Raw genomic sequence first — 15,891 nt, 5'->3', positions numbered from 1 at the left:
AGACCAAGGCCTATGGACAAATAAATATTCTTTTTCTTTTACCTTTTTATTTTTTGATAACCAGAGCTCTCCCATCTGAAGGACTTTCTTGATTTTTGTTTTTCGAACCACCATCCGGGTTCAGCCGCAGGGTCGCGGTGCCAAGACTTTGGGGTACAGGCCGAAGACGTTAGGTCGACGGTTCTGGTTAGTCTAGGGCGTTCCCTGGACTGACAGGCATACTCCTTAGCAGAAGATACTCACCCGCCGCGAGCGGCACGATTAGAGGATGGAGTTTTGTAAGATGGAGAGACTCACTGAGGAAATGAACTTTAAAGCAAGAATATGTAAAATAATGAAAAGCAAACGTTTTGTGTTTTTATGCCTGTTTGTATTATGTAGTATGGTAGTGTTTACTGTAGGATTTGTATTCTTCTCCTCTCAAGAGCCCATTGCCCCCACTGTACAGCCTATACCTCTTCCTACTGTCTCCTCACACTCTTTTCACCCTCTGCCTGAACATGAACAAGTTAGACGATCAGAGTTTGTGAATAACTCGTTTATTCAGCTCCTGCACCAGCACCAACTAGTCATGAATACAACCAATTGCTGGATGTGTGGTTTAATGCCACATACCATTAATAAGGGTATTCCCTATCTGGTGCTGCCGTATAGTTACAATGGATCGTCATGGGCATTCCAGACCATGTTTCTCTATGCACTAGATGCGTACTCCCCGCGACAACCGCGTTCCATCAGACCTAGCACCAATAATAAAGCTTTAATGAAAGGAGTTGCCGATATGAGTAGAGATATCGATGCATACTCATCCATTCCCAAAGAAGAGTTGAGAGCTTATGTAGGGTGGAACGCGACGGGGTATAGTATTAGTCTAGGTGAAAGACAACGGAAAATCTCATCCCCAATCTGGGTCGTACCCCACATAGGTCGGTTCTGTTTGCAAGGTAATGGTCAGAATCCTAGAGCTCAACTGGGAAGAAGTGACTGTACTGAAACGTACACTTTTCCGTCGCAGTTTTCCCCTGCGTTTTTGGCTGCCAAGGGTACATATTTTATCTGCAATGACCGAGCATATACATGGTTGCCCCCTGATTTCTCGGGCACATGTTATATTACAAATCTGCTACCGCCAACATTTACTGCCGCCTCCGACTATCACAAGACCAGAGTTGTGAGAGGCGTGATTAGTAAGGAAGATACTGCCGGTCAGGAAGCGGGAGATTTCTTTTTGGGTTTCCTGCCGTTTTGGGGACCTATGGTTAATAGTAGGAACCTGAGACAGCTGACTCGTGTGGTTGAATCCACTGTTAATGTTACTGGTGCCCTTGGTAATTTGACAGCTGAGCTCCAAGCGGATCGCCTCATGACTTTGCAGAACCGCATGGTTCTAGACGTCATACTTGCAGACCGCGGTGGGGTATGTAAGGTTATCCAATCCAGTTGTTGCATTTTCATACCAGACAACGCTCCAACAGTTTATCAAGCCATCTCCAAACTGCATAAAATATCTGAGTCCATACACGTGGATAAAGGAGATTGGTCACTGGTGGGGTGGTTCTGGGAACTGATATCTGCCTGGGGTTGGAAAGTTCTGATGATCATTGGAATGATCTTAGCCATCCTTTTCCTGTTCTGTCTGTGCGTACAGTGTGCTCCTGCGATATGTGGCCTCTGTGCTACATTATGTGTAAGGAAACCTGTATCGAGGGACGAGCTAAGTAATAGGATGATGCTACAGCAACATCTCCATGACTTTGTGAATATTGACCTAGACTCGGATTGAAATGAGTATAGTTATTGCCTATGTAAGGGCAAAAGGAGGGTCTGTCGTACTTTGCAATTTGGGACCGCGTAGGAGGCAGGGCCCTACCCCTGTCTATCCCGGTAATAGTGAACCGCAAATGGTTAATGCGGTATGTACAAGTGCTTTGTGTAACGTTTTAGCTATGAATGCACTGTGTATACGCTATTTTACATCACTACGTGGGTTCCATTTTGTATCGGTGGCCATCTTATGGTTGCCCTCACATAGGCTATATAGCATGAAGCGAAAACGGGCCTTTTAGAGCACATGTGCCTTCCTTTGACTTTTCTGTGACCTGGGCAGCTTGGCTCCGCCGCCCCAGGTCAAACTGGTCTCACGAGTTCCCCGTCCTCTGGCCACCTGTGATTAGCATCAGGGCTTGACACACCATAAAGTCTTTTCATCCTACACAAGCCTCCAGCTAATCTCTTTCTCACCTGACTGTTCCTGCTTTATGGCTTGTTTCCCAAAACAGGAGATGCTCATGTTTATTGGGGCCTATCGATATCTGATGTGGGATCTGAGCCTTGCTGTGTAAATAATTGCGGGCTGGCTTAACTGGAATGTGGGATGGTCATCATGACTCTGCCTTTTCGTTTTGTAATGTATACTTTGAATGACCATACCATAAACCTAGGAATGTATGCCTGAGGCAGGAAATTCTGTATTTAAGGAGAAGCCCGTTTCTGTGATTTTCAGCAGTCTCCTGAGAACATACACGCTGTTGTACTTCTAGGACGCCTGTAATTGGTCTGCAGCCAATAAACTGATCTGTGACTTCACCCAGAAGACTCTGTGTTTCTGTAGGTCTGAAACAGGAAGAACCCCGAAGTCATAGGGTGTGTTCCCCTGCACCGCTGGGCTTAAAATACCCAGTACTTCATGGTTAGCTACCGCCTTAAGAGGCTACAAATCCCGGCCTGAATCATGGCGGCCTCTGTGCGCTACAGAACAGGTTTGACAGGGCGCCTCTTCCATCTGGCTTGAGCGACCGCCAGTATTCCCTCCCTCGTGCTTGCGGGTGCCTGGTATTGCTGGCATTCCGCAGCCAAAGGTTGTCGAGTGGCGCCTCCACTCGGGTCCTCACTATCATTGCCACCCGTTTCACAGGTGCTCCCCAGTCCGGGAGTTATGGAGCCTCTCTCTGGGTGTAGCACAGAGGGTTGACTGCGATGTGGCGACCTGGGTTGCTGCAGCTCAACTCTTATCACGTCAGTGGTTCCCAAGCCTACACGCCACGTGCTCAATGGCCAAGTCGGTGTCCGGGAAGGGGCCGCCGGCAAGTGTCCACAGGAGTATCAGGCCGGAACCAGGGTCCAGCGGTGGGCTGTGCGGCGCACCCACAAGACACACCCGGGCCTAGCTGGGCAGCTTCCGTAGAGCGCTGGGCCCCGCCCTCGGCCACCACTTTAATCCCGACTGCGCTCGAGCTCTCCCGGCTCTAGCCGTTATTCCCCCCCCCCCCCCCCCCCACCGAGGCCAGACCGCTTCACCAATCATGCCAGGTAATATCAAGGCACAAGACTATGCCAGGGGTGCTCTCCAGGGAGTCCTGCCTGGGTGTTGCAGTGCCGACTGTGTGCTGGCTCTTCACGGCACGTGCCCATATATTGAGGAGCACCCAGGCCTTCTCCCAGTCTCTATGCCAGTGTGTGCCGGCCTATGGCCCCCTCCCTCCTGATCGCGGGTTTCTCTTCCACTCAGTGCTCTAGAGCCGCTGGGCAAAGATACACTCTAGGTGCATGGATCGCCACTGACAGGCCTCCCAGGGGGCCCGTAGCTAGGCCCGGACTGGCACTCCGCCCTCTCTCCGTGCTATTCCTGTGCGGTCAGGTCTCTAGTGCCGCCCTCTCACATGCTTGCGATATCGCTGAGCTGAGGGTGCCGCGGTCGTCAGGGCTGCACCCCCTGTCGTTCCCCGCAACCCCAGGCTCGTCTCTGCGCTGCCAGCCAAGATGGCGGATGGGCCTCCCAGCCCCTGTCTGCAGTCGGACCTCGCTGCTACAGATCCGCGCCCCCAGGCCTGGGTCTTCACCACTCAAGGGAGCCTCCACCGGTAGGTCGCCAGGACGGCAGTGTGACTCGCTGTAGCCTGCTCCCCGCCCCCGCAGGTGCTCCGGGCCCACTCCGCAGGTCGCTCAGGGGGTCGCTACCGTCTGCTGCACCGGGCCGTTGCCCAGGGATCAGCAGCGCAGCCCAGCAGCCCCGGGCTCCGCTCCGAAATCACGGCACCAGCGGTCGCCGGCTCCACACCTCCTGGGCTTTTGGAGATTGCACTGCAATGGGCCACCTCCTCCCGATGTTCCTGGGGCTGTAGGCAGCCGAAGGCCAGTGCTTTGCTCTGCAGTCGGCAGGAGAGGCAGCGAGACACGTCCAATCTCGCCTCCATCTTGGCCACGCCCCCTCCAACATACTCTTTGAAAAAAAAAATTGTGCAAGATGGCCACCCACCACATGTGGCATGTGTTGCAGTCCAGTGTGGTCAACAAGCCCCTCAACTCCAGTTAGGTATATGCCAGACAGAAATCTCTGTCCGGATAGCACCAAGGGAAATCCACCGTACACCCAAGAGATCCATAACATGTGTTGAGGAAAAGCAGCCCCACCCGGTTGCCTCCTGGATGCTAACTTTGGCAAGCAGATTACTTGTGAGACATACCCCCGTAAATCTGGGTTGTACAAGCCCTGTGGCCATGTCTTTCAGGAAGATAACATCCCTGGTCCTCATCCGATTCACAAACAACTATCTCACAACCTGTACAACGACACCAGGCCTCAAAACACACTGCACTTTACTAATCAGTGACTCAGCCAGCTGAATTATGTCACTCTGGATTACACAAGCCTGTGTATAGCAGGGTACTCCGAGCATTCGAGGGAACCCACAGGTGCAGGATATTCAAATGGGCCCTCTAAGTTCCCCAGTCACAGGTCCCCTGACACACAAGATTTGTCCAGGTCAGGGGCCTCACCCTCCACAGCTAACGGGTATCACAAAATCCTCATGCATGTTGATGTTGAGAGGTGCTGCACAAAATAGGTTGTCTCCCCTGTCACCGCAGTGTAGTGTTTGTGCAGGCAATGCAATGCAGACTACCCTTTGTACCTGATCAGGCGCACCTTGTTGTTCACCCCTACAAGGTGCACCATGAGGGCTTCCCCTGTCAGCATTGTGTCTACATCTGACATGCCAGACTTTGCCAGCAGCTAAGGGTCATTGCTGATGCATCACTGTCCACAGCCAAGGCCCACAGGCGCTGCCTTCAATGTCAGTTTTGCAGTAACTCTACAGTACCTGTGTCTACCATAATGGGTCTCGTACAAAAGCACAGTGTTGTTTCAAGTCAATTGGGACTGTCTGTATTTACAGGCATTGGATGCCATGCTGTTGCAAGGAGTGAACATTGTAAAGTGCTACATTGCTGTTTCCAGCCAACAATGTCCTGTCCACCTGGGACTCTGGGTATGCAACATGTTTTCAGATGGCTTTGTGTGGATTGTTGACCTCTGTATATTTTGCACCAGGCTGCTCCATTCTGCGTTCTGGTGCATACATATCTGGAAACAACATCAGAGGTGCCTCTACAAGCTCCTGTCGCCAACACAGGCTGAAAAGTGACACAGTGCTTACTCACATATAATGTTTGGTCCTTTACTTGTTCAGCCGTCATATCGTTTCTCTCCTAGCTTGAAGCTGTGTATCACTGTCACACTAGATTGATGGGCAATTGTGTCTGACACAAGCTGTTACTTATGCCATGTAACAACATATTGTACATATGTCGCTAACATGACAGTGGATCTGCCGGATAGATACTGTTTGAAAACATCATCAGATGAGCAAAATCCCTATTGCGTCCCACAACCTCTTTGAATCATGCCCATGAGTGATTTTGCACAGCCCGTTGTAAATATGCACATCTGCAATAATAGCAGAACAAATACTCAAATGGGAATCTGAGGTCATGCCTTCGCATTGTTTGCTGCATCACAAATCTGAATTTCAATCGGTAAATGCCTGATGTTCATGTCCGTGTGTGTTACAAGCCCATCAAACAGGTGCACACATCACAGCAATGTGTAATGTGACAGTCACATATGTGGTCACACATACAACCTATGCCAACCATAATGACTACCACTGATGCATGCATGTATACACATGAATAGATTTGGATAGGCATCATTAATTGAGGACCAAGGCATGTTGAGAGCTCTGGATTACTGATATCATGCCATATCAGAATGACTGAAGTCCCCTACAAAACACAGATCCCATCCCATAACCATATGGTGTCATTAGTCATGCTATTTCATGAAATATGGTACATCTGATGATCAACTTGCACTCAGCATAAAAAATGTGGCTGCGTAAACACGTAAGCGATATTCTTTTCATAACTGCCATTGAAAATAATCACTAAATACATGTTACAACAATAAAAATTACAGCTCAGGCCTTAGCGGGTAAAATGTTCTTGCAGAGTCCAAAAACGGTTCGCAAACGCCCAGGAAGAGATGCCAGTCTGCATACTGAGTAATGGAGGAGTACTGTACACTTTCTCTTTTAAGCACACTGTCAGTGTCTGTGGAGAGTGTTGGAGGTGTTTTGAGTTGTGTGCTGGTGTTGTTGGTGTAGAGAGTGGTTTTGTGTCCTGTGAACTGTCCCTAGTGTCTCTGTCAAGTCCTGTGCTCTAGTCTTTATGTGTTTTTGCGTCTTGTTGATAATCTTGTCAGGTGTCTGTCCAAGGGGTATATTTGTCTTTCTAACAGTTTTAGGGTAACATTATTGGTGTTTTCCTTTTACATAGTGGGGTTAGGTGTGTTTTAGGAGATGTCAGGTGTCGGTAGGGAGAGCAGGATGTCAGAGGGAGCATTGGGAGGCTTCCTCTGGCTAGCAAAATGTTTCCTGCTACTGATGGTGGAGAGTGGGGGATGGATCCTGCAGGGCTATGGTGTCCGGGTCCGTAAGGTGAGGTGGGAGCATATCCGCAACCAAATGATGCGTATGTTTGGGGTGGATAGGACTCTCAATGCGCATGACGTGCCCATGTGAGCTGCACAATGCAGTACACATGACAAAACACACTGACTGATGAACTAACTTGTCTATCCCCGTTTTGCAAGGGTCTAAGCATTTGTTAACAGTTCCCAATGAGGGCGCTGGATCACATGTATGCTACACTTTCAAACTTTTACACTGCAATATGACAGGGTGTTATTGTGTAAGGTCCATCAAAAAACCCATTCCAATTGGAACACTTGTCACTATTTTTGGTGTGTAAGTCTGTCTCATAAATCAGACCACTTCAAATGTCTGAACACACCCTTGTGAAATTTGATAAGCACATATTGACTACCCAACGTTGAGAAAATTACATTGTGGCTGGAAACGGGGCCTTGTGAATGTGTCACTCAAGTAAAGTGTGCAAAATGATCACATACAGTAGCAGGATTGTTTTTGTGGTCCACAAGGCTGCAACGGTAAGGTTCTGTGTGTCAGACAGGCAAAGCAGATCCCTTCATATATGCAATATGAACAGAGACCGGACTGTTACAGGCCATCAAATTGAATGTAGATGAATCTGATGATGAACCTGACACGTGGAAATTCACGTCTGATATTAAGTCAAGTTTTTTACATGTCTCACAGCTGGAAGACCACTGATAACTCAGGGTGACGGAGATGCCTTAATGGACCCACACTTCACTGGTGCCCTCTTCATATATTTTCTTTGTGAGATGGGAAGATTTGGCGGAAATGCTCCTGTATGTAGTTGAACACAGTTTGGGTGTGTATCACATGGACCTCACCTCTAATGTGATGATGGAGCCAAATATTGAGATGTATTCACAATTTTATGTTGTTGTGATGGATCACAGCATTTGACTTCTTGACCTTACGTTGCACATCCCCAGTAAGTCAAATTCATCACCACTCCATATTAGAAAATATCCTGCTTATTACTAGCTTTTGGTTTGTCTCAGGAATTTTCATAGCGTGCCACACATGTAGGCACTCTGCCACAAATGTGCATGTGGGCCTGCTTTGGTACTAGCCATAGCAAATGGACACTTTTGTATGCAAATCATTGTTGCCACGTTATAATGGCACCTTGTTTGCCAACATGCATTAGCAACATGTCACACCCGTATTCCTGAGATGTTGTTATGTCAATACAATACAACCTATATTTCCAAGGTTGCCCATCTGAGATATGTCCCATCAGATGTGTGATCCAATGGAATCCATTGTGCCCAAATTCCCTCCATTCTTTGCATGCTGTGGCTGCTCATGCCCAGATAAATGCTGTATGCAACTGTCACACAATGAGCCAGAAGGAATGCATTACACCTTGATGTCAGGTGTGAATTAATGTCCAGATCACAAAGTGTAGATGCCTTCTAGGCATTGCATGATGTGTACATGGCAGCTTAGGCTCACGTTGCATGTTGACAGCTAAATGACATGTGATTTGGTCAGTCTGTACATACTGATTCAGTCAATGAAACCTGTGAAGTTACACTGATACCTTCACTGAGTCCAGAAATTCTGAAGGGATATGTCACTCTAGCCGATCCATGTGGATTCCACAGCATACATACAGGAGAGAAATCGTGAGTGATGTTGGTGATGGCTATGACCAGACATGGAATGATTGTACAGCCTGCACTGAGATAGCTGTCAATGATGATCAATTCACTGGCGCACCAGTTGTCAGTTACAGGTATTAGTCCAAAGAGTTAGTCACATACACAAGATGAGAGCTGGTGTACGTGAGAAAATAGTTTGCGTGGCATGAGCCAGAGTCACACCTCCTTTGGATGAGTCGACATCACTGTAAGAGAAAGTTAGGTACCAACATTTAATTCCTGTCTATAGCCACTGTCTTGTATCTGATCTATTGTATCTGTGACATGTTGGTGGATATTACAAGGACACCATTGCCTCTTCAACGTTACTTGGAACAACATTGTGGTAGAAGAGTGGCTTAGCCTTAGTCACAATGCAGCGTTAAGCTAGTTACCTCTGATTGATGCCCAATAGTGCTTTATACCACCTTTTCACACCATATCGTGGGTGCAAATGGTGGGCAATGTATATCTGCACATCCAACATTTTGAAGGTCTGGCCCCTATCTACAAGCCCAGCGCGAATATGTTGGAGTGCGTAATGTGTAATACCCTGGCCACAATGTATTGAAAAATGTGCTGTAAGAGGAATGGCTTATTTACTCATCATCTCTGCTGTTCCAATGTGTGCTGCGTTGTGCGGCACAAATAGAAACAGCAAGAAACCATTGATTGTTCTTGTGCAGGAAGGTGAGCCTTATAGCACATAAACAATCTTTGATAAAAACAACATCTTGTCAGTGGCAACTGGTGACATTTGAAAGTTGTGCGGCGTAAAATGACTGCAGTGCTGCACAGCACCGAGCGAGCATAGTGAACGAGCCTGAACAACCTATGGGGGTTCAGGGGGGTTCTCCCCCGAGAAAGTTTTGAAAAAAGAGTGGATAAATGGTGCATTTTCAAGCAAATTTGAGGAAGCAGGGAGGTTAATAAAGAAATACGATTTAATTATTTATCATTTAAGAAAATGCCAATTTTTTTTAACTATAGAGGTCAATCTTTGCATATGCTGATGTTATCATTTGCCCATATTAACTTTTCAACACACTGATACACTTGTAATGGTTTTAACTATACAATAAATACATTCATTGACTGTGCAGTGCTGTACATCAATATGATGACACTATTTCCTCAAATTAATTTTCGGTTTTAATGCAATAAACTCCATTTAAAAAAAAAAAGTCTAACAGTGGCTTCACTACAACATTCTGAATGTGAGTGCCAAGGGGAGTTGTGTGAGGGAGTGAAACCAAGAGGAGCTGTGTGAGGGAAAGTTTGTGCTATATAAAACTGCAAAAAAAGGAAAGAAAGAAAAGGCCATAAACACTGCGTCCTCTCTCTCTTAGATATGAGCACCTGGGCACAGCAGTTACAGGCTTTGGTGCATGCTTCAGGCTGGGGCACCAACACAAGTTAGAGGATTCAAAAACAAAGGACCTTGAACAATACCCCTGAAACAGCATGTACAGAATGCTTAAAGCCACAGGCAAGCCAATTTTTTAAAGTGTTTAGAGCTACAGGGATTAATATACTCCAAATTCATTGCTGGAAGCCTTGAACGAGGGGAGGAAGAGTGAATAAATGAATGCACGACAATGGGGGCAGCTGGAACTTAGGTCGGAACGACAGCGCATCGGTTTACGCATGCCACCCTTATGTTTCTGTTGTCAGCAGCCATGGGATCGATTTTAGCTGAGCCCACTTTGGTATCATGTTGGTGAGTTTTCGTTGGGTAAGGGCGTTACTTAAATGTGAGATTCCTGTCTTTGGTGTTATTGATACTGAGTAAAGCTCTTAAATGCCCAGAACAAATGAGGTTTTCACACAAAATCCCAGGACTGAAAACAGTGTCTGTAATGACATGAAGCTAGGCGGGCACCTTATTCCAGCCTGCATTAGCACGGTAGATCTGCAGGTTTAAAGCTTGACGCATTATTACGGAAGTTTCCTTGGAGCCCGAAGGCCGGCTACAGACTGGCGGGAACATCAGTTAGTTCAAGGAACGAGATTGCGCGCTCTTACAATGCATCTAAGAACGAGAGCATAAGGTTGAAGGTCATTCAATATTCTGCTCGTTATCACTAGAATGCAGACCACGCCAAATATTAAAGCTTCCTCCTATAACAACAATGACCCCTGAGCTCTCCTATCAGCCTTTTTCCATCCTCTGGTCCTTTTAAATAATGAGTTACCGTAAATCCCTTAATATTTCTGTAAATGTGTTGTATCATCCGATGAGATCTAGTTCAAGATTATCAGTTACTCGGAATTCACACACGGGGTTACGGGCTGTCATTGGTTTTCATTAAGATTAGGGTTCTCCGGTCGTGACCTTTTATGTCTGCTCGCCTTCATACTGCGAGCTCCCCGGCACCCACTAGCTTCAAGAGTAAGAATAGTGGGTAATTGTAACTACCCTCGAACTTTTCAAAAATGTCACTCTACGTATGCTAGACTAGTGTTGCGAGGCAACCATAAAGCAAAGGATAGGGCATGAAAACTAATTCAACAAATAACGATACTAGATGTTTCTATTGACCTACTCAATAGACCTCGTTATGTCAACACTCAATAAAATAAAAGCGTGATTCAGCACTGACAGGATTCTTTAGTGTGACTTTGAAGTCACACGCAGATGAGTGCAGCAGCCGCACACCATTCGAGGCCAGTCCTTTACGTGTAGACTTTCATTACTTATTCCATTACAGGGCATTGTGCGCAAAGTATCTGTGGCCAGTGCTTTTATGTGTTGACTTTCATCACCTATACCAGAACAGAGCATTGTGCTCAAACCATCTAAGGCCAGTCCATACTTTTATCACTATTTCAGAACAGGGCATTGTGCACAAACCATCTAAGGTCAGTCCATACTTTTATCACTATTCCAGAACAGGGCATTGTGCACAAACCATCTAAGGCCAGTCCATACTTTTATCACTATTCCAGAACAGGGCATTGTGCACAAACCATCTAAGGCCAGTCCATACTTTTATCACTATTCCAGAACAGGGCATTGCGCACAAATAATTTGAGGCCAGTCCTTTACGTACATACTTGTATCACGTATTCCAGACCCGAGCATTGTACACAACCTTTTGGTGAATGCATTGCCAGCAACCATGCACAAGAAAGACAATGAATAATGCACAGACCACAACCGTGCAGAGAGTCCAACAGCATCCTCAGGAAGTTCTCTGCTGTGGATGCAAAACTTTCCATTGTTGAAGACCATGCTGATGACAACAGATGCACAACAATAGTTCAAAACGCTGTAGCTCGCACGAGGAAGGTACAATTTGTAGGAATAGAAAAAAGCGCAGAGAGGGAACAGGGAGCGCACGCTATGGTGGGGCTTCTTACCGTGTTGAAGAGGACTGTTAAACACTACTGGCAGCCTCACAACTCCTGTCAGCCCTTGGCATCAATGTGATACATAGAGCGTCTCTCCAGATTATAGAGGGCTCTGCAAGTCTTTCCTCAGGGGCCACATGCCACACTCCTGGGCCTGCCGCGGGCGCCGACTCCATGTGTTTGTCATTACAGGGTCTGTGAATGGGAGGTGGCAAAGCCGGCATCCCTCCACGCAGTGGCCTCCCCTAGGGCTCCCGCCTGCAGCCGGCCACTTCCTGAGCGGCACCAAGACTCGATCCTGGGCTGATGGGCCAGTGAGGAGACGGACAGAGTGCACGAAGCCTGGGGCTGAGGGGCCAGTGAGGGGATACCCAGCGTGCGCAGACCTTGTGGCTGACAGGGGCCAGCGCAGCCCCTGAGCCCCTCTGTGCTGGGCCCTTACTGAGCGGCACTATGGCTCGATCCTGGGGCTGAGGGGCCAGTGACAGGGCACCCAGCGTGCGCAGAGCCTGGGGCTGAGGGGCTAGTGCGGGGGCACTCACACTGCGCAGACCTTGGGGCCCCTCTGCAGCCAGCCACTTCCTGAGTGGCACCATGGCTCGATCCTGGGGCTGACGGGCCAGTGAGGGTACGCCCAGCGTGCGCAGAGCCTGGGGCTGAGGGGCAACCTAACCTAGCGCAGCCCCTAAGCCCCTCTGCAGCCGGCTACTTCCTGAGCAGCACCATGGCTCGATCCTGGGCTGACGGGCCAGTGAGGGGACGACCAGAGTGCGCGGAGCCTGGGGCTGAGGGGCCAGTGAGGGGATACCCAGCGTGCACAGACCCTGCAGCTGACGGGGGCCAGCGCAGCCCCTGAGCCCCTCTGCAGCCGGGACCTCACTTAGTGGCACCATGGCTCGATCCTGTGGCTGAGGAGCCAGTGAGGGGATACCCAGCGTGCGTAGAACTTGTGGCTGAAGGGGCCGTTGAGTGTACACTCAGACCAGCGCAGGCCCTGGGGCCCCTCTGCAGCCAGGTCCTTACCGAGCGGTACCACGGCTGGATTCAGGGCTGAAGAGGCCAGAGGAGAAGGGGGGGGGGGGGGTGTAGGTCGGTAACCCCTCACCCCCTCTCTACTTTGGGGTCCACAGTCTGCAGCCGGCCATTTTCTTAGAAGCGCCGCGCTGTATCCAGAAGACTGAGGGGTAGGAGGAAGGGGGGCAGCAGCGTCCCCTAGACTACCTGAGGCCCACCATTGCTTGCACAGGGGCTGTTGTCTGCAGCCTGCCAATGATTGCGCGGCACCGTGGCTGGATCCCCAGGGCTACCGGAGGCGGCGAATGGTTCTCAGTCCAGCTCAGGCCCACCAGGTCCTTCACCTCACAGCCTCTCTCGCTTGCAGCTAGACTCTTCCTCGGCACCACAGTGGTTGATGCTCCAGTCTGAGGGGGGCAATTAAGGATTCTCAACACAATCAACTCCAAGCACAGCATAGACCTACACGTGACTTACCCCTGCAGGAGATTCCTCTGAGACACCCCTACACCGCACTGTGTAACAATCTTCTAATTTACTCAGTTGCGGCTCGTAATACTCACGGGGGTGGGGGGGTCGCGTGGGGGTCGGTGGGGTTGAAATAAAAAGAAAACTTACCTAACCGGGTCCGCGCCGCCTCTGCTCCTGGGCCGGGTTCCGCATTCTGAACAGGAACAGGCATGCTCCCTCCCCTCCTGTAGACCAACGGCAGCATTGTGATTGGTGCAAAGTCCAGGACAGCGCCTAGCCGGGCACCTGTAGGGAGGCCATTTTCTCTATGTAGGCTGCATGAAGCCTACATAGAGAAAATGTAGAGTGTGCATGACTGCTTTGGTCAGCCCCAGGGCCGACCAAGTAGTCAGGGCACTCAGAGTGGTGCAAGCCACTCCCCCCCGACCCGTCCCAACCAGGCATACCCTCCCACCCGCCCCCAACCAGGCATACCCCTGTCTTCTGCTTTCTCGCAGCTCGAGAAGCAGAAACATAAAATGGTATTCTAAAATACCATTTTATGTTTCTGCTTCTAGCACTGCGAGAAAGCAGAGGGCGGCGCTCCTCCGCCCTAATGGAGGAGCCGGCGCTGCATCTTGTAACTTCAATATGTGCTGCATTAAGCAGCACACATAGAAGTGACAAAACGTAATTCTCAAGATTGTTTATTTGCAGGAAGGGCAGCCTCTGGCACATGAACAATTTTCCAATCAACGCAGACACCCTTCGACCATGGTGCAAGAGGGCCTGCATAGGTGCAAGGAGGCAAAATGTTTGCTGCAGTGCGGGGTAAACACAAGTCTGTACCATATTGTTGTAGATATGGTGCAGACCGGCATTCCTGAAGTTGCAGGGCGGGCGTTAAGCCAAGGAGGCCAATGCCATGCTCCAACACTTCCTTTTGAAGATGCCCCTATGTCTTTTTTGTCATAGCATGGCCTGGCTCTGCAATGGGCCTGTCAAGCTGTCTCCTTGAGGTCATTCCCCTGGTAGACTCAGTCACAGTTTGTGTCAGTGCCATAATTTAACTCTGCTAATCTGCAAATGTTGTGACTCTACTCTGCCCTTGACATGTCCCATGCCATTCATTGTCAGGTCAGTAACACCATCAGGTTGTAATTGGTTGTTTCATTCACATTGAATAGTACCAAACATTTGATGAGAGTGTACAGTCCATGTTTTCATGCACTTGTGTTTCAAACTTAAATGGTGAACATTGTCATTTATCTTTGATCTTACATATTGTCACATGTCTTATTTTTCAGATAACATGTCCCCCCTGAGGAGATACAAGAGTTCCAAGGCAGGAAGAAACGATACTTGCATATACGACGTGTGACCAAGGGATATCATGCACTGGCAAGGAGGTATCGAGAGGACCGGGCAGCTGGAAGGTTGGAAATCTCTGCCCGAATTTGCATGTAAAATTTGAGGAAGGGACACCCAAGCACTCCCAAGGCCCTTCTAATGTCAGACCTGGGTCCAGACATCAGCACAGAGCTGCTACTCAAAGTCAGAGACCACATATCCAACCAGCTGCACCTGCCTCTGGCACGCAAAAAGGTGTCCCCTCATGACCTTGCACACAAGGGACTGCATCGCTGCCATCTGCACCCCAGACACATGCTGTCACTTACACAAACATGGACTGTCGGTGTTTACTGGACATAAATGTGAGACTGATACAAGTGGAGATGGATGTATTGGACATTAACACCCACCTCGAGGACATCAAGGGTGCCCTGGGCTCCCATTCTGAGCACCCCAATTTGTGATCCTTCCCCCTTTACACAGTCCCCCTATTCCTTTTAGAATACTGTTTAATATTTAGACTAGGATGTTATGCTTTATTAAGTGTAGTTTTAGAGTAGTAATGGTTAGTGTGAGGTATTAGATAAGGTTTTAGATGTTTTCTTCAATTTATGAAGTGTATGGACTAAGTTTCCTTTTGGTGTGGGGGTTGATGTTGTTTTCTTGTAAAAAAATATATATATTTAAAACAATCATTTGGATGTCTAAGTGTGGTCATGACATCTTCTTTTAGGGAAAGGCTACTGTCATAATGCTGTTGGATTGTGATCAGGAAACATGCATGAATTTCAGGATGGCTAAGTTGACTTATGACCATGCACAGGGATAGTCTGCTGGTTTATGTAGCATCTTATGAGGAACTGACTGAGTTGTAAGACACATTGGGGCATATTTACAACAGAATGGAGAAGCGCGGGGATAAGCAAACATTGCTAACATCACGCTTCTCCATTCTGAAAATGCAGGGATGCGCTGTATTCACAACAATGCTGCGCACCCCTGCATTCCCCCTAGCACTGGCACTGAGTTCAGATGCCTAGCACCAACGCAGGCACCCTTGAAACATAGTGCAAGGGTTTCTGCATTGCGGGACATTATTGTTTATGTGCAGGAAGGGTTACCTTCCTGCACATACAATGGCAATTTGCTGTTTCTATGTGTGCTGCACAAGGCAGCACACATGGAAACAGCAAAAACAAGGCGAAATAAAGCTTTTCTCCTCGTTGCGCCAGGGTAAGATCAGGTTTTCCCAGGTCTTAATTTTGGCGCTGCCTCCTATTTAC

The sequence above is a fragment of the Triturus cristatus genome, chromosome 7 (genome assembly GCF_964204655.1).
Source record: "Triturus cristatus chromosome 7, aTriCri1.1, whole genome shotgun sequence".
Lineage (NCBI taxonomy): Eukaryota > Metazoa > Chordata > Amphibia > Caudata > Salamandridae > Triturus > Triturus cristatus.
This window is presented reverse-complemented; position numbering follows the sequence as displayed.